General features: G+C 47.0%; 1 long non-coding RNA gene across 3 annotated transcripts in view; it reads left to right on the top strand.

Annotated features, from left to right (window-relative positions):
• Positions 1–22,638, top strand: part of LOC138688134 (uncharacterized) — a 97,084-nt gene that overhangs the window by 49,010 nt on the left and 25,436 nt on the right. Inside the window, exon 5 of one of the 3 annotated variants that reach the window (XR_011327183.1) lies at positions 2,439–2,893. The exons of the other annotated variants lie outside the window; for them this stretch is intronic. This is a non-coding gene — a long non-coding RNA (uncharacterized lncRNA). The remainder of the gene's footprint in view (positions 1–2,438; positions 2,894–22,638) is intronic. 3 annotated transcript variants of the gene reach the window in all.

The following is a 22,638-nucleotide window of genomic DNA, read 5'->3' as shown; positions in this document are numbered from 1 at the left end:
GAACAGCCCCTTGCATGGAACAAGATTCAAGGCTCATTGTGATATAATGGAACATAAAGCCAAAAATGTTGTGTAGCAAAGTTTCATCAGTCACCCCAAGGCCTTTGGAGCTTGGAAATCAGATGGTGAGGGAAGAACACTGCTGCAGCCTGTGCCAAATCTGTGTCGTCTCCAGTGCTGTCAGGAGCACCCGCCAGCACTCCATAAAGCTTTCACTTCCATCCCCAACAGATCCCTGAAAAACCCTCACCCACTCGGTTTAATCAAACACTCACCTCAGTGCTCAACCTCTGTGCTGACCTTTCTGGCTTCAGTATCAACAGATTGGCCCATCTGATGTCACATCCAGCTGGTATTTAGGGAGTGGATCTGATTTTGGCTTGCAGAGCTCTGTGTGTGTGTGTGTGTGTGGGTGTGCAGGAGGAGCATGCACAGCCCAGCTCTTTGGCTGCGGTGGCCACAAGACAAGCAGCTTTATGTAATGCTTCCCAGTACATTGCTCTTGTGATCATCTAATGGGGTTTGCAAAGGCAAGGGAGAGCAGATGTGATGGGAACCTGGGGCTTTTCAGCCTTTGGGCCACATGGATTGTTGCCATGGGGTGGATTTTCACACGTCCTGGTCAGAGCAGCGTAGCTGTGGGGCAGCAAAAGTCCGTGTCAATGAATCTCTGCGTTACTCTGCCAGGAAGTTGCCAAAAATCTCGCCATGCAACTCGCTTGTTTTCATGGTGCTTTGCTTGCTGGAAACACTGAGTGTGTGTCTGGGTGTGAGCTCAGCTTCTGTTTCCCATGTCTGAGCAGTCCAAGTGTTGGGATGTCCCTGCAAGGTGCTACTCTGCAGAGTGCCAGGGGATGGAGGAGGTGATGCCCATGTGAGACACGTTACGCCTTGGCAGGGAACCCAACTTTCACTTATTTTCCATTGAGAGGTGAAGGCAAATGAAAGCCAAGTCAGCCAGCAGCTCCCTGAATGCCAGGAGTCATGCTGCTTCCCCTGCATGCATACCCTTTCCCCCTTTCTGCTGTAAAAGCACTAAGCCTGCTCCTCATTGAAGAGGCGCAAAGGTTGTGTGAGGTCTGTTCGGGGTTTTCAAGGCTGGAAGAGACCTGTGGGCATGGCTGTAGCAGGGCTCCTCATGCAGATGCTGCTAGTGCTGGCAAAAGAGGTTTCCCATGTGCAGCTTGGGGTGGCTTCCCCCTGCCTGCAATCTTGCCCTGCCGCGGGTGGCTGTCCCCGCAGCAGAGGAATACCTGCTGCAGCAGTGCAGCATGAAGGTGTGAGATGATTGCAGGGATGATTGCACTGCCGGGACAGGAGGGAATGGGACATCGCAAGCATCTGAGAGGCAAACCACCCAAAAGCCAAGGGAAGAAGTGGGGAGATAGCAAAACCACAGATCTGTTTAGCGAGCAGTGACATGGTGTTGGCTGGGTTTCAGTTCCCCCACGAGATGGAGACAGCGCTGCTGGTTTCAGTTACTTTCCAACTGTGGTGCAGGAACAATTTGTCTTAATAAATTGTAAGGAATAATGCAATAGGACAGAGCTCTCGAGAGGGCATGAAGGTGTTTATGGGAACCATGGGATGAATATTAACAAAGAGATCATGTCATTATTGCTTACTCTTGGTTTGTGATCTGGGGTCCATGGCCCTTCGTGGCCTATGTGCCCCAAACTCTTAAGCTGATGCCCTCTGATCTGCATGGACCAGTTTCTTTTATGGTGCCTGTGGTTTATTTGACGGGGATCCATTGCTGTGCTGCAGTGTGGAGGTGAGCTGATCCCTCCATCTCACCAAGCAGTCACCTGGGGAAGTATGCCTTTAGCATGAGCATTAGCATAATGAAAATCCTAACAGATGGAAGAGTCTTTTGTCCTCCTTCACAGAAGTAAAAGCATCATTTATGCTGCTTTCAGCTCTGGTGCCGCTTTCCTGAAGCAAAATGCTACAGCCTTCCTCCTGTGCCACTGTCCCTATGGACTGGGATGAGAGCGTCAGGACAACTCAGGACATCCTAGGGAGTGCAACTTCAAGAGCCCAGACATCCTTCCTGCCTCTACCACTGCTCTCCTCTGTGGTCTTGGTCATGTCACTTCACCAGCGTGATGTGGGGCTGTCTTTTGGTGTGCCAGGCACAGACAAGCCCAGGAAGGTTGTTTCCAGCAATTGTAAGGCAGCTGGCAGGAGACTGGGCTTTGCTGGATGCTTTGCATGCACTTTAATGTAACTAGTAACTGGAGAAGCAATAAGAGGCACAGGATCAATGTCAAAGATTGCCAACAGCAAAAGGAAATGTGCTGAGAAATGCAAGTGAATGTCAGCGCTTCGGGGCCTTTATTTACAACAGTGGCCAATCACAGTAACAGGCCAGCTTGCTCTCATTCTGGCCTGTTTTTATCTCAATTTCAGTAACTTTTTTTTTTTTTCCAAAACAGATTCTGTGTTCCCAAGTAGCACAAAGGAGCTGCCACTCTTCTGAGCTGCTCTTGCTTCTGCTGTTGCTGTGGTGTCATGTACCTTGAGAGACTGGACACTCCACTGTGGTCTGAGGACTCATCCTGCATCCACCGTCACTTTGTGATTAATTATTTCACTGTAAATGCAATAGGTGCAAGAAGAGACCCCTCATAAACGTAAAGAGCCACCCTCTGTCTCTCCTGTCTTCCAGACCTGTCTCATCTTCCTTCACCTGCATCTCAATCTCCCTCCTCTTCCCACCCTGATGGAAAACAAACCTAATAGAAAAAGTGGTGCTAATGATCGTGACCCCTCTACTGTTTTATTTCCAATTGGCAGCTCATGCAAGCAGCCCTATTTTCTGTTCTAATAGGAAACTTTATGATGTACCAAATTACCCTGTAATAGCCTGCGCAGAGTTGCCTCCTGAAAGGTAAACGATTTTGATTTTTTATGATCAGCTATTATTACTTTTTTGCCTATTCCATAAAAAAAAGGGGGGGGGATTGCCTTAAAAGAGACCCTAAGATTGCAAACTGGAGCTGCTGGGAGCCAGGTGGTGCCTTAGGACTGCTGCAGGTGTAGGGCAGTGCTGCTGCACAGCTGCCTGGCAGCGGCTGGTGGCTGTGTCCCCTTTTCCACTGCTGGATGTCACCTCCCCGGGGGCCTGGTACAGACATGCTACAGCTGATGACTCACGTAGATGCCGATGGGTGGAAGTAACCGCTTGGCAGGCACAAAAAGGAGGTTTTTGGGGCGTGCAAAGCCCAGGCGTTATTCTGCATGTTGTGGAGTGCCATCTCCTGGCTTGATACGAATTAACTGGGACTCCTGCAGCTCCGTAGTGTCCATGGGGAGCCCGGGGCAGCTGCTCCTGCTCCCTTTAGGCTGGTGTCCCGGTCAGGAAATTATCCAGAGAGGTTGGCAGCAGCAGGAGATGGGAGCACTTAATCCAGATCTGCTCTCCTGTCCTAGTTGGGGACAGCTCATTTCCTGGTAATGGCTTTGTTTTAATTAGAGTAGCTGAGCTCTCACACAAGCTGAGTTGGAAGTGATACGACTCTGGGAAGTCCCGTTTGCATTTTCCACCGCATTTTGCAGTGGAGAGGCAGCAGGGAGGTGTGGGATGTGATCCAGGGAGAGATTAGGCAGGAAACTTCCCATGGGCATCAGGACTTTATTTTAGCTGAAATTAGGTGCCTAAATATCTTTCTGGCTCTGTATGAAATTGACTGCAAAGACCACACTTGAATCATCTCAATGTCTGCTTGTATTTGTAAAAATATGTGATTTGGGGTTTTGGTAGCTGGACCTGGCTGGTGAACTGGAGATTTAGAAGAACTGGAGCAGGAAAGGTGAAGTCCTACCTGGTAGCAAATTGTCCTGTAGCCCGGTACAGTAAGGGCTGATGTTCCTCTCTGAGGAATTGGTGTCCTGTATTTGTCTGTATCGGGTAGTTTTAATCACTGCCTGTAGCCATCACGTTTCCATCAGTTGATGTCAATTCTGATAAATCTGACTGCAAAATAGGGAACCATTTATGTGAAAAAGATTTAAACTCGGTCCAGTGACTGCACTTTTCATTTTTTTCATTATGCATATTTTTCCAGTAACTAAAAACTGTTCAGAAAATCTACTGGATCTATCACTAGTTAGTTCAATAGAAAAAGGAGATCTGTAATGGTGAAAAACCAGAGATGATTTTGTGAAAAAATGATCGTATACTTTCCACTGAAGTGCTTGGTGAAACCTGTGATTAAAAATACTGTATAGAATTTTGCAATCATGTTTTATCTTTGGTTGAAAAAATTACATTTAAATATGTCTATCTTTGATATCAAAAGCCGTATTCAGAAGGTTGACCATCATTGCTGATTACTGTAGCTGTGTGGATAATAATGTGATCTTGATGATGATGTTTGTTTTGCCTGGTAACACAGCTCCAGAGCAGGGCGGCCCCATTGGTGCCTGCTGCTCCACTCACTCCCCTTCTGTATATGCATCCATAAGAGCAAGCAAGCTCAAAGACAGCTCTCCAATCATTTGAATAAAGGGAGGTTTAATGGAGCTATATATGTATTTATAGTAACTTCTGTTGCTTGCCTGTCTCAATAGACTGTCACTACTGTCTAACAGCAAATCAGATTCCAGGTGCACTTTTTGGTACAAATGCTGAATGGGTTGGGTGCCCGTTTGTTTACTGAGCACAGACTCCGGTAGCCCTGGATGCTGGGACAGTCCCTGGGCTGAGCTATATTGGGGGTGGTGGTGGCCGGTGTGTGGGTGCAGGGTGGGCTGGAAGTTGGACCTTGTGGGTTATCCAGAGGGTCTTTGAGAGGTGACTAAGAACAGCCGGTGTTGGTTCCCAAGGGTCCCCACCTCTGTTCAGAAAGCTTTTGGGGTGGCCAGTTGGAAGGTGACAAGCTCCTTCTGCCCATCCATCTATCTGACTAATCCCAAAATAGCCCATGGAAGCCAGTTCTCCCTGGAGAAGCTGAAGATCCATTTCAGCATGTCTGGTTTGAAAATCCCTGCCCTGGCTGGAGCCATCAGCCCCCATCTGCCTGACTCACCTCAGTGGTTTTGGGAGCCTGTTGCCCACGTGGGCGTCCTCCTTCAGAAACAGCTTTCCATGGAGCCGAGGCAAGATGTTCTTCTCTGGGGAGACCAGAGGAACCTCACAGCAGAAAGAAATAGAAAGCAGATCCTTGGCCTTTTAAAATTTAGTGCTGAGGATGATGAAAGAAAGGGCAATAATTCTCTTGGATTCACTTACTGTCCAACTTTCAGAGACAAGATTACTCACTCTTTCCCTGTGGAGAGGGCAGAAATGAACATCAGGTGCTCTGACACAGTTTAGGTAATTACCCACCCCTGGCCTGGCTGTGTAACACCAGTGAGCATCTTTTTGCAGCTATAATTATGCAGTTCCTAAGACAGATCTCCTCCTGGTAGGGAGATGGAGTGGCAGAAAGCAGAGTGGGCTGGGAGCTGAGCCCTCTGTGTTCAGTAATGACTTTGCCCACTTTTAACTCATCTCTTTCCTTAGTTCCTTACACCTACCAACACCCTGCTTTGGTTTCTTTAAAAGCTGTCTGTTTATTATATGTGGGTGAAATCTGGTCATGCTGTACTGTTTATTAGTCCAAAACTGAGGTCAGGCAGGTTGGATTTCTTTCCCGAGTGCTTTTATAATATTTGTGTTAGCTGGGCAGCTAAGTGCTGTCAGATGTAGCGGCAATGGAGCTTGCTGCTGTTGAAATTTTTATGGTTTCATGCATTTTACAGCATCACCTGTCAGACTCCAGCAATCATGATGTCACCTGTAGTGGAATATATAAATTTGAACAGAGGAGACTGGAGCTAGGGGAGTTCTTCAGTAATCTGGGCTCCTTTCTCCCCTCCTCCTCTGGTGGGGAGGCCGAGAGGTCTTAAGGCACGGCGAAAGAAAAGAAGCAGACCTTTCTTCTCCCCCGGGCTTTGCCCCAGCCGTTCTGCATGATCTGGGCAAAATCGCTGCCTTCACTCCGGCTGTAGTTTCCATACTGCCTCTTTGTTTTGCTAGGTGTGTCTCTGGGGATATGGTCTCCTGTATTCATCCCAAGACATGGGAAAGGCTCGCTCGGCGCTGGGGAGTCTCCAGTGGCCATGCTGTAGTCTGGTACTCCATGTGTGTGGGATGGAGATGTCAGATCTGGCAGCAGAAGCAGGTGCCGTGGGGGCTGGCAGGGAAGGACAGGAGGAAGGGTGGCTTTACCAGGCAAGTATTTAAGCAGTTATGAAGGGGGTGATGGGAGGGGACTTGTTCTCTGTGAATAAGCAAGGACTGCGGATTGGGGGTACCGTCTGCCTGGTGCGCTTATGGTCTGTGGCCAGCGCTGGTCTCACCCTGCCCAGCTCTCTCCTCCCCAGCAGTATTCGGTTACTGTCCAATTGTAGTGTCATTGCAGTTGTGGTTACAGTTGATTTACGACAACAGCGCCAACACACAGAGACTCGGCAAAGGCCCTCAGGGAGCACGAGAGCTTGTTGAGTGCAAGTTGGTCAAAGCTTAGCAGAGGTTTGAGCTGCGTGGCTGAAGGCAGGAGGACACACTCTGCTGTGGCGTCGGGCACTGGGATGGACGTGAGTCTGCGTGTGGCATGGTTGTATCCTCAGATCACCCATGGTCCACACGCTCCACCGAAAGAGGGGTTCAGAGATTAATGGAAAGATTCGACAACAGGTCAAATAGCAGCTCTGATCTGTGTTTTTGGAAGCAGAAAAAATGATTGTGTTTTTTCCTGGTTCTTGTTGGTTGGTGTAGTCTTTTCCCTGCAAACACTACCTTAATTAAGTATCAAATGAGCATTAAGATGATATTCCATGTGGCTTAACAACCCTAAATGAAGACATGTAGCCCTACTGCTGAGCTATAAACCCTCAGTAAAAATGGCTTAAGAACATACTGATTGGGTTTTAAGAGCTCTGTAACTGATATGCATCTTATGGTATCGTTAGGCCTCAATAAATCTGTTTCTAATAATCGCTATTTACTGAGGTTTCGCAACTATGCCAGAGGTACATATCTGTTACCTTGTGGTCCAGCCTCAATAAATGTGTTTTTAATAATCAATTGGTACTTCAATAATAAACAATAATTGCTTTATTAAATATGAATTTGAACATGTTCTGCATTTCAGTTGTACTGAAATCACCGTCTTTTTTTTTTCTTTTTTTTACTCTGAAGGAGCTTTTACTGACCAGCTGTTGGTACAAGTGTGCACTAAACGTTACTGTTCCTTATAGAGAGCATCGCTGACTTTGCCTGATTTATAACTCATGATAATATTTCAGTGCTTTGTTTCCACCCTAGCCTAAGTAGTCTATCAGTTGCTTCCAAGCAATCTTCCTAGGAGAAATGCTGCAGTCCTTCTTATGGATCATTAACTGGAAATGAACTTGGGACATTTGGATGTAAACACACCGCCTGCTGGCATATGACCTAGCAGACCAACACTTCTAGTTGACAGTACAAGTAATAGTGGTATGAGACTCTAATCTTTTACAGAAAAACGAATAATTGAAGAGGAAAATTGATTTCTTTCAGTGCCATTGAGAAACCTTTATTGTTTTTCAGGGCCTGCGTCTCAACCCAGGTCTTCAGAGCCAGGTGCTCCCATGGCACAGACGTCCCAACTCATCTGCCACGGACTGCCCTCCTGTGCTGCTTACGGTGCTGTGGTGGGCGCTGCGGTGTGAGTGCTCAGCTGGTCTGGGGAGAGGGCTGCGAGGATGGCTCTGCACCTCACTGGCCATACTACGCTGCTTCCTACACTGCGGTGCTCTGCGGAAAAGCGGGCTTTTGGCTTTGAAGTATGAAGAGGTTTGTGTGCTTCCCATCAGTGTGTAAAGCAAGTTTTCTTCCCAGGGTTGGTTCAGGGTTCTGCCAAGCATGGTCGAGTGTGGTGACATATCCCTGGACTTCAAGAGGGCAGTCCTGGACAGGAGGTGAGGAACACAAGCAATATCCATGATTCACATCACTCTATCCAAATACCCAGTTGGTTCATCTCGCATCTTAAATCTTCTCTAATATGAGATCTTTGTAATCTTGTGTACCATCATGCTTGGAAATATTCTGCGCTTTCAAGACACAGCAACTGGTTGTTCCTGTACCTGCACGGGAGAGAAACGGGCACTGCTCATTCAGCACCTTCCACTTTCATTTCACTTGAGGAAAGCTTTGAATCCCAGTCCTATCCCCACCTTCTCAAATGACCTTTCTGTGTTGGGTCAGACCACACTCCTCTCCCCTAAATGGGACCTTCTGCAGAGTGTCTAGCCACCCAGGGCTGTTAGTGGCTCTGAGGTGGGATAAGTAATAATCCCCCACTTTGCCACCCCACACAGCTCACCCCAGCGGGGTGAGTGGAGGAAGCGTGCTGCAGCTGGTACACCCCCGCGGATGCCAAAACCCCTTTAAGCAATGAGAACCGTATGTGTGTGTCTGCGTTCCTTGCGTATGTCGAATGTCACATCGGATTAAGGCACATCAAGCCATAACGGGTGCAGAGTTCGATGCCTTTAATTAGTCCAGTCAAAGGCAGGAATTCCCTTCTGCCGGGTGAGTCTGCTCCCATGACAAGAAGATTAGTGGTCTCAGCTTGTGATCGTCGAACTCTGAGTTTTCCATCCCACTTTAAGTCATTTGCAATTTTCTGTTCCTCACGCTGGTAGTTTTGAGGGGCTGGTTTCGTTCCAGGAGGGCAGGGGTCAAAGCATTTTGGTGAATGGCAGGGAGCCCTGTCCCCGGTGTGTGTTTGGACAAGTCTGCTCCCTCCTGGACTACCTCTGGGCTAGACATTTGTGTGACTGTCTGGACCTAACAAGGAACCTAGGAGTGCACCAGGACCTCTTTGGGGAATGCTAGCACCCACAGTGGTGTCTGGTGGATCTCAACTGGCCCTATAGCATCGAGAGGTGCAGTAATGAGCACACTGAGGAACAGAAATACTCCTGTCTGGCAGCACATGCCAACCACGAGCTGCTTGTGAGGAGACATGTCACCATCCTTCAGCTGTCTGCAGGAGGGTTGCTTGCTAGTAAAGCAGCTGGTAGGTCGTTGTGTTTGAGCAGTCCTATGTTGCTGTTTGTCCCTGCTCCTGATTGATCCTGTTCAACCAACTCTCTGTCCTCAGGGTTTTAAATACCTGTGGGCAGTGCTAAACTCCAGCGCTGTGGGGCCAGAGACCCACCGAGAGCTACTCTGGGCTCCTGATGTCTGCTGCTGTTGCCTGACAGCTAGTACTGGCTGTGGTGAATGTGGATAAAGTCTTGAATACCTGTGATGTGGTCTAAATGGTCCAAAATGTCCATTTCTAGGATGTTATTGAAAGTCCCCGATATGTGTGTCTTTCTAGTTTATTTTTTCTTATGAACGATAAGATTTCTTATGCCATTATATGTCGCCCCATTACTGTAGTTAATATCAATAGAGGGGAAATATCTTAATTCCATATTTTGTCTCATTTTTCTATCCTTTTGGTTTAAGCTAAGCTCTACAGGAGCTTGAGTTTATTGGTTTTTTTGTCAGAGCTGTAGAAAGGCTCTTGTGTCTGACTGCTTGTCCATTTTCTCAGCTGAGTACAATATTACTCCCTTGACTCTTCGGTATCCTGAGATTTTCTCTTGCCACAGCAAAACTATTAAACTTTTGGCTTAAATGTATCTTTACTTTGGTAACTTAATGCTGCCTTCTCTGAAAAATGAGTCCTATGCTTGCAAGCAACTCTACAGTATCTCACAGGTCTACATGGAAGTGGGTCAAAGGCCTGGTTAGCAAAGTGTATTCCTGACATCTGTAAATAAGAATAAGTTGTTTGGGAGTATACTAAATACTGTGGAAACATGTGAGAACTGGAGGTGCTCAGGTTATTGTTGGATTAATTGCAGCAAACTGAGATGTCTGGGTGGAATTCTGTATTGGAGACAAAATGATCACTTGACAGACCAGAAGTCTTAATATTTAAGAAATTCTTGGAGTTTTGGGACCAGGATCTCAGCTGATAGAATCACTGAGACTAAGATCTTTCTCAAAACCATGCAGGTGAGATAAACACAGGCTGTAGCTTTTGGTGAAGTCGCAGAAAGCAAAATGCTAGGGTTGGTTCTGTGCACAGTGCTGAATGACACTTCGGGTTGGTGCTTTTGAAGACCCTTGTTCTGGTTATTTTGGGGTAGTTCATAACCCAAACCCCATGTTCTCAAGCTGGGGGTTCTCACACACCCCTGGGGCCCTGTAGCCACGGGCAGGGAGGGGATGTGAACATGGCCATGACTGATGCTTCCTGCCTGCGAAGGCAGCTCCATCTGCAATAGTCAGGATCCAAGATTTAAGGTCAGGCAGGATGAATCATTTTTGGAGGCTGGCAGGTTTCCAAGTCACCCCTATCCTGGATATTACCCCTCATAAAGACCACTGTGGTATGCTGGGTCCTTCGCTTGGAACAGTATTTTCCTAGCAAATTACTCCGTGGTGCACCTGGGATGCAGTGATTTATGAGACAGATTTGCACGAAGGATATACGCTGCATATATAAGGGGAAATCGTACACGGGCTGTTTCTCTGTGAGCTGGAAGGGGCTGCGCTGGCCGCAGAGGAGAGGAGAGCAAGGCGGTGAAATCCTGCTTGAGCCATCCGGCCATTGCCGATGGGCTCAGTGTTTAGTCAGGTGCAGCCTTGCTCGTGTGCATAACCCTCATGTTATCTTACCTTAAATAAAACTTTATTGGGACGTGTCAGAAAGAAAGGCCTTGGCTCAGACACCATGAAAGGGAAGTTTATTTAAGTAATTACCAATGAGGCAGTGGGTGCTTCCTGAGAATTAATGACTGGTGGGCTTGATGGCCTTTGCACGATCCTCAGGAAACGTCCCGAGCTGACAGCCTGATGGTGCGTAGGAAAGTGCAAATGCACATAGGGGTGTGATAGGTGGGTGACACTTGTTTTGGTGACACTTGTTTTGGTGACTCTTAGGAGAGCAGCTCAGCAGAAGAGAGCGGAGATTCTTGCACAGCCTCAGGGGAATTCCTTGGCTCATTTAATTGCAATGACTTTGAGCTGACTTCCCGAAAGATCTTTGGAAAGCTCAGCTTTAATATCCTCTGCCCTGGTCAGAGGGAGGTAGCCTTGGTTCTCCCCCAGACCCTGAACTCTAGGGGACCTGCACTGGTTTACTGAAGCAGAGGATTTGGCTTGGTTGTTCTGAGACCAATCTTGTTTGCTTTCCACAGCTCGTTACTGCTTCTCTTGTATTCTCATAGAGGTTGCTTGGTTTTGTTCCTCTTTCTTTCTCAGTCCTGTATGAAAACCCACTGAGCTTTCTAGTACCATAATTGCCATATTTAATAATAATACCTTTAAATTATTCTATTGAGCCTTTCTAAAATGTTTCCCTGACTATCTTCTTCTTTGCTAATTGCCTTCCTTCAGTGTCCTGAGGAAACTTGCATTTTCTAGAAGTTATGCCAAGGAAGGACAGAGGAGTTGGCTCTGATATTTATATGTTTTTCCTAAGCAGCCTTTACCAGCTGGTGGAGAAGAGACACGATTTTGATGGGCCTTCTTGTGCCCAGAATGGGGAGATAAAGGCCCCAGAACACTAGTAACTGACCAAGTCAGGAAATATCTAGCCTGAGATGGGAGACTGGAGCCAGTTCCTGTAAAGGGGGTGTAAGTCAGCCCCTGCCTCACCTTTGCTTATAGAGAAAGGGGCCAAGTGGAGTAGAAAGTAATGGAGGATTCCTCACATAACTGCACTTTGCTGTGCTTCCATCGTGCAAAAGGATCTTGGAGCCCAGACTGGCAAGGCTGGGGTATTGCACAGGCATGTGAGAAGGAAGAGACCTGTTTTGGGCTTGGGACGAGTCACCCTGCAGGTGTGGGTGGAGGAACACTGGAGGATACAGGGCAGGGGAGTGGGAGCATGAGAACAGTGAGGGGTGCTGTGGGCTTCATTCTTAGCTGAGATGGAGCAGGAGAATTTGGAAAAGTCCTTTCCTGTAGCCCCCAGAGCTGTAAGAATCTCCATTCATCTCTCCACACATGCAGTGGCTGTTCCAGCTGCTCATCCAATGGCTTTCTAACCCCAGACGTAAACTGGCCTTAGGAACCCTTTGCTTCTGTGTCCCTCTAATCTGTCCCAGTCACAAGAAATGGCTAATTATCCTGGGCTTTTCAGACCATCAAAAAGGCATCTGCTGTTCCTCCCCTCTCCCATGCTGTGTGAGGCTAAGTGGCCTGCCTCCAGCTGGGTTAATGATGGTGGTGTCAAGAAGTGGCTGAGATGGGATGTCAATAGCCATGAACTTGGGTGGAGGAAGGGTTGCACTTGGTTTAAGGTCTCTCAGCCTCGTGTCCTTAGCAGCGTTGCTCAAGGACACCAGCACTATTCAGAAGTCAACTCCAGAGCAGTTTTTCAAAAGCCCTGGTTTTTAGAAAGTCCAGGGTGCCAGACCTGGACACCTGAGGTGAGGTGGCATGCAGAGAGGCAAGTGGGACACATTCCAGGCAGGCAGATTGGGGAACGGTTTGCTGGTGGAGCCCAGCTTATGTTTCACTAGCAGGTGATTGAAACCAAAGCATTTCTGTGACACTTTAAGTGAAAAATGATCATTTTCTGATGAATTGTAATGAAAATTTCCAGCTAACTCTAAACCCAGGCTTTTCTTTCACCTAGACCCTTTCTTCTCAGTCTGTCGCTCCCCTTGGTTTTGCTCAGCCAGCAGCCTGCAGGATGCCGAGCGTTAGAGCTGAGGAATTGTTAGCGATCGGGGTGCCCTAAATGCCAACAGCAGATGCAATAAAGGACTGTTCCTTTCCACTTGAAATGCCTGTTGCGTTTGCCAGGCAGCCAACACTGTAAATTCATTCTGACTATTTAAAAAGACCTTTTAAAGCTTTTGAATGGTTTCTGGCTCATTCTGTAGCAATAAAACCATAGTGCCTGAGAGCCAGACGTTCAGGACCTTACCAAGTAACTAAATACAAGATACTTGGAAGCATTGTCAAGTGCTTAGGAACAAGATAATTATACTGGCCCTTACACCGTTGTTTGCATGCTCATAATCACTGTCCTGGGCTCTGTCTAGCGACATTTAGGTTACTATGAAATAAAGAAATAGGGTAGGGATTTGCAAAATGGGAATCCCACCTGCTGTGGGGTGGTGGAAGAATTGTGTGTAGAAAACGGGCAAAGGTGGCAAGCGAGGTGGTGAGTTTTCCTTCTCATCCTGCTGCATAGAGCTAGGAGATCAAACATTGCTTGTCTTGCCTGTTTTTGTAAGGATAGATTTCATCTTGTCCCTTCAGATGACTCTTATGAAGGAGACACACTACTACCTATTTTCTCTCCTGCCATGGTTAGGGTGGGACCAGGGCTTGCTTCCTGCTCTTCCTGCAAGTTATTCAGGTCTGAAGGTGTCAAGCCCCTCTGTTAGGGGAATCCGGCTCTTTGGAAGGGGAAGTACCGTATATGTACTATGCTGATGTTGTTTTCTCTAGGCACCTGCTCTTCTTTGGGTTGGAGACAGGATAATGAGCTAGGTGGACCTTTGGTGCAGAAGTTTGGTCATCCTTCTGATCTTAGGTTGAGTGGAAATGGTGGATGTTGGCTCTCATCCTGGAACAGGATGAGATACTGAGCACTCATGTTATTTTGACTGGAAGCTATGGCTACCCAGCATGGTTGGGCTATGAGGGTTAGTTGCTGCAGGTCCCATGAGATCCACAGGCTTTGTCTGGTGCTGCTTGGAACCAGCACCCTGTGCATGGGAGGGGCTATCAGCCCAGGCCACCACAATACTTCTTGATGCTTGTTTTCCTACCTTGGTGATAACACCTGGCCTCCGTATCTCCCTTGCACACAGGAATCCGTGACAGGTTGGGCTGCCTTCATCTTAGTTCTCTTGACCTGGGAATGGTGCTTACTCCCTGAGGAGTCTAACCATGAGACCCTGAGGAAAGTAGAGCTCAGCAGCTTTAGTTAGAAACTGCAAGACTCAATTTAGGCTCCCAGTCCACAGCATGGTTCTGCCTTTCTCTGACACCTATCATCATGGGAGCCCTGGGGACAGGCTGGTGGCCACAGAGGTCATCAAAGTGACTTGCTGGAAGGTGATTTTCCTCCAAGTGACTGAGTGCACAGTATGCATGCTTGCCATGGTACCCAGTTTGCCAGATGGCTCCCTGGCATCTGATCAGGGCTTTCCCATGTAGCAGGGAAGAATGTAGTTGAGAAGGATGATAAATGGTCTGTGAAGATTTGTCTGGTACTGTTTTGGTCTTCTGGGAATGAGGACCTCGTTGCAGATCAAATGTCTGATCTTTTGCTGGCATAAGCATAACTCTACCAAAGTTAATGGAGTTGTGCTGATTTACACCAGCTGAATTTATACCATCAAAAATCATTAATTTGCTCTGTCTCTTCTCCATCTTTCCCCTCTCCTTGGATTAGAAATGAAGTCTATAAAGCTAATACGGTCCCTGCAGCAGCATAACTTCCACAGAGTGTTTGCTTGAAGAGGTTAAAAGCCCTATAAACTGCTTTACATTCTCTAATAATAGAATGCAGATGCAAAGGGGAAGGATTTGATGGTCAATTAATGCAGGAACTATCCAGTGCTTTGCATAGATCCTACTCCCTGGCTTTGAAATACAATGCCCAATTAAAACCTTACCCAGAACTATGCCGAGATTAAAAAAGTAGTAATGCTCTGTAACACTCTAGGTAGCATGCTGCAGTTTTCAGGGTGCCTCTGAGCTGTTCCTCATAAACTCTTGGATAAGATTTGTCTGGGTGTTTCCAATTGCAGCTGCTCCTGGAGAAAAGCTGTGAAGTAGCATTCAGCTGGCGAAGCTGGAGAGAGGGTTAGTTTACGGAAGAAAAGAGGAGGGGGGTTAAGGAAAGTGTTGACAATCCCTTGTGCATTCTTCCGAAAGGAAAAGAAAATGATAGTTCCTGTAAATGTTCTGCCCTTCAGCTGGGTTCTCCTGAGGCCTTGCTGCCATGCTAGGCCAGGCAGTGCCCGCAGAGTGGCTCTGGGGATGGGCTGGGCTGACACAGCTTCAGCATATTCCAGTAACTTATTTTGCAGTTGGGTTGAGTATCACTTGCTCCAGCTCTTAGGGGTGGATGGTATTGATGACCTGTCACGATATCTCTGCATGCGATGGTGGCTCCAAAGGAAAGGTGCAGTTTGAGCAGACCTTATCTGGCAGAGCAAGAGAGGTTGGGTCTGCAGTAGTGTGGATGGGATCCGGGCTTAATAGTCCAAAAGGTGGAAGGAAAGCTCTTCTCTTTCAGTAGTCCATGCCACAAGTAGGAGCTGAAAGGGGAGGAGGCAGTTTGGTGGGCAGCAAGGAGCACCAGCAGTAATTAATCAGGGTAACAGCCAACCCCTTCTTGGCTCTAGAGCTTACTCACTGGCAAAAGACACCAATGTGGAAGTATATCACCTTCTTTTAAGGGTTCTAGTAATTTACTTGTTGTACAGAGCGACAGAAAGGTGGAAAAGCAGGACTCTGTATCCCTGAGGTCCCTGGAGACGCTTTCTTCAGGACTGAGCCTAAAGGCACAGGCTACCTCAGCTGGAGAGACCTTCCCCTGGGCTGCCAGGCTGTCGGGACTGAGCCCGCTCCTTGGTCTGCTCTTGCTGGCTAATGGATCTCCTCCGCATTAATCAGACAGAAGGGAGGGGATCACATCACCGACCTTAACCACCAAAAACTTGGGTAGCTCATACAGCCATTTGTTCATCTGCCTGTGTGGTCAGTGCTCAGAGACTATCTCTTCAAGGAAAATTAATGATTTCATAGTAGAGATCCAAGGAAGGCCAGTGTCTTTCTCGTCAGGATCACCTTCGATGCGCACAGAGCAAACTGGTAACTGAGCAAAGCCAGTGCCTTGGGCAGGGTTATGTGGTGGGGGTGGCTTCCCCTGGGCCTGAGCAGAAGGCATGGCAAGTCCATCTGTGAGGCATCAAAACCCTGATGGCAGCCCAGCATGTCTTGTTATTCTCTCTCTGCCTCTCTTTTTCTCCCTTTCATGGTTTTGTAAAGACGACTAGAATATACAAAGTTTTTTTTAAGAAGTCTTCAAAACAACTAATAGAAAGAATAAATCTATCACAGATGGCCTAGAGCCTATTGGGGATGGGGAGTCTTCCAGGTGGGTCTTCAAGTCCAGTTTAGATTAAAGGTTTTGATGTGTTTCTGTCTGAGCTCACGCACCTTCTTCGGCCCCTGGTTTTAGTCCCAACTGCGTTAAATCTCAGCATAGATTGCCAAGGTCAAGGGGAATTGCCTGAGTTTGGGAAACTAAAACTAAATGAATGGAGCATGATATGAAAGCATAATGGGGCTGATTTTTTTTATTGCAGGAAGGCCTCTCGACACCGTTCTGACAGCATAAAGGGTCATTTACATCTATTTTAAGCAATGTAAAAGCTTGATCCTCATTTACACATGCTGAAAAGAAAATATAATATGTACCAAGACTAAGCCCCTTCCTACTGCCAAAGTGATGGAAAGAGACTTTAGTGTAAATAAGGTTCAGGCCTGTTTTCAGTTTCAGTGCCACGAACGTGCTGGTGCAGACGCAGGAAAGATGCCAAATGTATTTATTTTGGCCCAGCAGGGTGTTTCTTCAGTTTTCTGTCTGCAGAAGAAAGTGAATGCACACATTTTGGCTCTGCCTTCCACAAGAGCCACTGGAAGTGTCACTTCCCCCCTCTCAGGCAGGGACTGAGGACGCCGTCCCGAAGGCCACCGCACAGAGGATGCTCTTGTTGGGCAGGACCTGGGGGACCGGCGGCTGCTGAATGAGCACCTTTGTGGTGAGGGTTGCGAGTTCTCTGTTTCCAGCTGCTAAGCTGCTCCCAAGGACTCTGCAGCAACTTTAAACCAAGCAGAAACCAAGGATGCACAAGCTGACAAACTCTGTTTGTGTCAACTAAAGAAAAGCAGCTCTCTGCCGGCTGCCGGAAATGGGCTCCAGACCTTCTCCTGGGGTGGAGGAGACACGGAGTAGCTGCTCAAAGATGAGAGTAGTTCCCTAAACAGGATGATGATGACAATTACAGGCTGATAGGGCCTCAGTATTTACATCTCCTTAACTAGTCAAACTTTCAACCCAATCAGAGTCCGGGAGAGCATTGCTCTTCCCTGAGAACATTGAAGGAGACTGTGATTTATCATGGGGCACAGGGGCAAGTGGCTGATACTCCACAGAGGTTCAATAATACAGACCATCTGCACACAGATTGTGATGCAGCCTCTCCCCATCCTTTTTTCTCTCCATGTAGGACAAGGGGCAGCCTAGATCTGAAGGGAGGTGCAATTTTAAGCAGGGCTGACGTGCCTCTGTGCCAGCGTGGGACGGATTAGAATTAGTTTCTGCTAATTTGCTCCACATGGAGCTTTCAGTTTGAATTCTGTCTCCCAAATTAACAGGCGGACCACCCTCTCGGTATCCTGACTGCTGTATTTCCCGTTGTGAGGGAAGAATTTGTCATCCATCCCACTTTTCCTGTGGTTCAGGCAGTGTTGTACTCCTTGCTCCCAGGGAAAGGGTATCTATAGCTGTGTGTATTCAGCCTCCTGGGACCTCTGAGCTGATCCAAACCTGGGCAGTCATTTTAGAAAACAGTGAACCTTGAGGTTTGGCAGCAGGAAGGATGCACAGACCAGTGATTATTACCTCCCGATTTTTTTTGTTCCTGTCTGAATCCCAGGTTGTTCCTGTTCAGGAGGCTGTTCTTGGTAGTCTCACTGCTCTTCTTAGCAGAGAAGTAAAAATAAGTCTTGCCAGAAAAGATCCAGGGGCTCTGATTTCTTGCAAGTACTCATGAAACCAACTGTTTTTGCAGAGTGGCATTAAAAAAAAAGGGTAGAAGGTCCTGTGGCAGTCCTTCTGCTAATAAAGACCACAGCTTCTCCAGCTGGGCCATGCCCACAGGGCTGAAAAAGCTAAAGGCTACAGCATAGGCTTAGTTAATTTGGCTGAGGGTGATGCACTTGAACTGCAGAAACACCAAAGCTTCATAGTGAGACGTGGAAAATACCTGTTCAGCCCATGAATTGATGGGGCCCATCTGCCACCCCGTGCAAAGGGTTGTACAGGTTGTGTTTTGTGGGGTTTCACTCAGTCCAACGAAAATGCCCTAAGTCAGATGGTTCCTTCAGGAGTCTGTTCAACCAGGGAGGTTCTCCCTAAAGTTCCACCTTCATGTTCCACTTCTCAGGCCCATCCAGCCAAATAATTCGTTCATCTCTGTGTCACCTGCTGAAATTTTCTGTTGATTGTCACAAGGAAGAGCAAGCCACTGGGCTGGCCTTGGACAAATTTGTTTTGTTTTTTTTTCTCTTTCTCAGGATGTATTGACATCCTGTGTGCCTTTGCATGGGTTGTTTCAGTCTCTCTGTGGTTAAGTTCCCACCTGAAAAAACTATATTACTGTAATAACAATCTCCTTCATGGCCACAACAGTTTGGGTAATTCTTAGCTATGTAATTTCTCAATGAAGGTCTGGACATTTCCAGTAGCTTCTCAGTCATTAAGAAGCTGTTTACTTGGAGCCATAACTATTCTTGATAACTTATACTGAGACCACGGAGCACTTCTAGGAGCCATGTAGATGTTCAGGAGCCCCGTACAAACGTCAGGTAGCACAGCTCTTGAACCAAAGACTTGCTGCCCATAATATGAGGCAGAATGAAGCTGAATGTTGGGCAGTGCTGGCTACTTTGAGCCCAGGCAGTTGGGTACACAGTGGTGGTGTGAACCCAAAGTATCGCCACTAAAGGCTGAGTTTTGCCCTGAGCCACCCTACCATGTGTAAATCTGAAGCACCTTCACTGCATGTGAATGAATAAACCTAAAGATACTTTTGTAATATTTTCACATTTGCCTGAGAAACAGTAACATTTCTTTCTGTTTGAACTTTCAGAGAGTCCAATATTTCATCCTTGCTTTTTAAGATTTTTGTTACATTTTGATCCCAGCCTCAGTGTAAGAGCTAACTTTGTGCTCCTGGATTCTGACCATAATGAATGGTGTTTTGTGTGTTAACTGTAGTGATGTGTTTGCAGGCAAAGGCTGGGGAAAGGCGGAGGAACAGAGTTTCTCTGTTTGGGCTGTTCCAAGCTGGTGTGTTGCAGAGTCCTTCCTGGTTACGGTCTACATGAAATCTTACCGGTGCATCTGCAGGGGTTCTATAAAAACTGTCCACAAATTTATTACATCTTTTCAGCCAAGAAAGACTATCTCTAATGGTTCTAACTCAAAAGGTTTCATTTTGTCATTTCCAAGCTGGCGTACTTCTCTTGGTTATTTCAAAACAGGTGTCTTAGAAATTTACCTACATTTAATTTCTCAAAAGCCTTTTTCACAGCTCCCAAATGAAACTAGACAAAATTGGTGAAATATTTTATTTGATGTCTAAGCATCTTTAAAACTTGTTTTTATTTCAAGTGGGGTGAATTGATCTCTGTGCCTTTTTCTTCAGGGCAACCTGAAATTATTTACCAGAGAAGCAAAGAAATCATTTATTCATCTAGTTCTGGGATTTACCTCTTTCCCAGGGCCCAACAGTGAGTCAGTCTAGCCTTCAGTGCTTTTACCTCTGTTTGCCCTTCCTGCTAATTTTTATTACATACTCTTGAAGTCAGCAAAATAGACTTTCTCAATGAGGGAGTATCTGAGCCTGGGTGTTTATTGCTCTTCCATGATGACTGGCAGCAGGCATTCCCATACAATGGGTCCAGCATGGAGGTGTCTTGGCAGATGACTGTTTCCCCTGTGGTTTTCTCTTTTTCCTGCCTGCTGGAAATAAGATGAAAATATACCTCTCGTGTACTTTGTCCTATATCATGTGCAGGAGATGGGAATGCTCCTTGGGAAGAGAAAGAAAGAGAGCAGGTCATCTGTAGAGCACCCATCCATAGTACATGGGTGTATGCTCGAGGGCTCTGTGAGCACAGTTGTGTTGGACAAAGGCATGGAGAGAGCTGAGTCCTGGCAGACTGGTGCTGGGGAGGGCTCTCACTGGAGATGCAGAAAGCTCAGCAAAACTGTGCTTCACCTGGGTGTCCTGTTCTTCTCGGACTTCTTGTAAGGAGCAGCTTTGGAGGTGTTGCTGGAGGTGTTCCCAGTAGAAGTGCTTGGCTGATATGGTCCATTCCCTGTCTCTCATCTGGACCTGGCCTTGTGACTCTTTAGTTTACTTGCTGAGCCTGGTGTCACCTAGCTGAGGGTGCTGCCAGGAAAATGCAGGCTGCCTTGGGACTGTGGGCTGCTCTGGAGCATAGAAGAGTGTCTGGGCAATGATAGTATTTAAGTGACCCGAGTCCTGTTCCTAGTACTGTCACAGGCTGTCTGCTTAAACTTACTCTACTTCTCTTCTCCATCTTTAAGTGAGCAGCATAATATTTCTTTTGTTTGTTTTTTAGAGCACAAACAACTCATGCAAGCTGGAAAGTCTTTACCAATAATTCCCAAACACACAAATATGTGCCTGCAATGTGGCACTTTTTAGAACAGCATCTACTCAGATGGTGGAGAATCCATCACAGCCCGGAGTGAGTAATTCCAATGGCTCATTACTCTTTCAATTACAAACTGGCACCTTCCTTGCAGTTTGAATTTGTCTAATTTTGGCTTCCAGCCATTGGATGTTGATATGGCTTTGTCTGTTAGATTAAACAGAGTTCTGCTATAAGAGATCTCCTCTTTAGTAAGTGCTCTTTATTGTTAATAAGGTACTTCTTCCTCTTCTTTTTGATAATCTGAATTATTAAGCACCTTAAGTATCTCAGTGTGAGCAGGTCCCCTCCCCCCACAACCCCCAAACTGTAATTGCAGTTCCCTCCTGAATTTCTACTTGGGTACCATTCAGTTGCCTGATAAGCCCATCATGCCATTTGAGACATCTGTGTAGAACTGGCAGATCTGCCACATCTGCAGTGGCACTAGATGCAGGTATCTGCATTTAGGCACCTGAATGAAGCCCTCAGATTCCAGAAGAAGGGTGCAAGATCCATCTCCCCTAACTTGAACCACCTACAGGTTTAGTAGTAGACCAAACCTATCACCTAGTCTCCTGAGTACATCTTGCTTAGTCAAAGTGCTTCTGTGGTTTTCTGGTAACTAAGTCAACACTCACTAAGCTGTAGTTGCCCAGAAGGTGACTCTGGCGTGATGCGCCTGTTCTGCTGCCCATTGCAGCAGCTGTGGAGCCCCTGGCATGGCTGTGAGGTCCTACAGGAGGGCAGCTGGGCAGGCTCACATCCCCAACGGAGACTATTTAGGCTACTGACAATTTTACTTCTGCGGGTTTTGGCGAGGATGCCATGCTCGTGATATAGACCCGTGCCCTGCTTTGCCAGTAAAATCTAGCAGGGTTAAGTGGTTGATGCTGATTATTGTGGCCTCAGGGACAGAGTGTCATGTCATCTTCTGTTGTTTGGTCCTGGGTATCTTAGGAATTGCCCATCTTTGTGTTGTTGGCAGGGAACTTTCAAAGAGAGCCATCGGCCATGTTCTCCACCCTCATGTCTATCTAAGGGGAACCTGAAGAACGCCATCGGTTTTCTCATGGCTCTTCAGAATGTGTTGACTGGGGATGGCCTCTGTTTTAATGATGTTTTAGAGCTGTTTGACAGTATCCTGGCTTTTCTTAGTGTAATTTGGGTTTATATACAATGACTGATCACGTGCCAGGAGTTTCATTATGGACAACAAATCTCATTCAATCGACAGCAGAGACCAAACAGCCATTGTTTAACCTCACTACTTAGAACAACGTTGGATGACTCCAGGCATACCAGATGGGACCTACCACCCTCACTCTGCTCTATATGAGCAATCAGCAAGTGGACGGGCAGCAGATTTCCTTGTGAACTGTGCTGTGTAGGAGCTTGTTTCAGGCCCGGCTAGAAAGCTCTGCTGTCTAATATGGGATGGGAGGTCTTTGATGCAGTCTCTGGTGAGTCGGACAAGGTGGGACTTCATATCAAGTCTTTGCCACCGTGCAGCCGTTAGAGTGCAGTAGCTGAGCGGAGTAACTTCCTATTTCACGAGACCCTATTTTTCTCTGTGCCAAAGGTGTTTTCGATTGATCCAACTGTAGAGAGGTAGTTAGTCCTCTGGGGCCTGTGAATCAAAGGCTCCAGGAGATCTCTCTCTTGCGCACTGTTGATAAACTAGTCTGTCTTCATCACCTTCGCCCAAGGCTCGGAAAGATGTTTTGGAGATACTCTGCTTGCAAACTCTCATTTCATGAGCAGCCAAGCTCTGTGGAGTATATTTAGTGAAAGCACAACTAAATGAAACATGAACAGCCTGATCATGGCAGGGTAAAACACACAGATTCATTGCTCAGGTGAGAAGGAAGTGCGGCAGAGCGCTGAGAGAGCCTGAAAGAACAAGCATGAGTGTGTATAATCCATGGTGTGAAACCAATGCTATAAATAACGGGCTGATGGAAACCAGATCTGTTCTGCGTATGCTTCCCATTTCTACTCCAGAGCAAGAAACTTGTTTGCAGTGAAACGCTTGTACATGGCCATGCTTTGGCCTCTGTTCCTTCCCCCAAGGCATGTGCCGGTCCTCCTGAGACCTTTAAAAGGAGGTTCTGGGC

Source organism: Haliaeetus albicilla, chromosome 12 (assembly GCF_947461875.1).
Source record: "Haliaeetus albicilla chromosome 12, bHalAlb1.1, whole genome shotgun sequence".
NCBI classification, from domain to species: domain Eukaryota; kingdom Metazoa; phylum Chordata; class Aves; order Accipitriformes; family Accipitridae; genus Haliaeetus; species Haliaeetus albicilla.
Note: the sequence above shows the minus strand (reverse complement) of the source record. Positions and strands in the feature narration are given on the sequence as shown.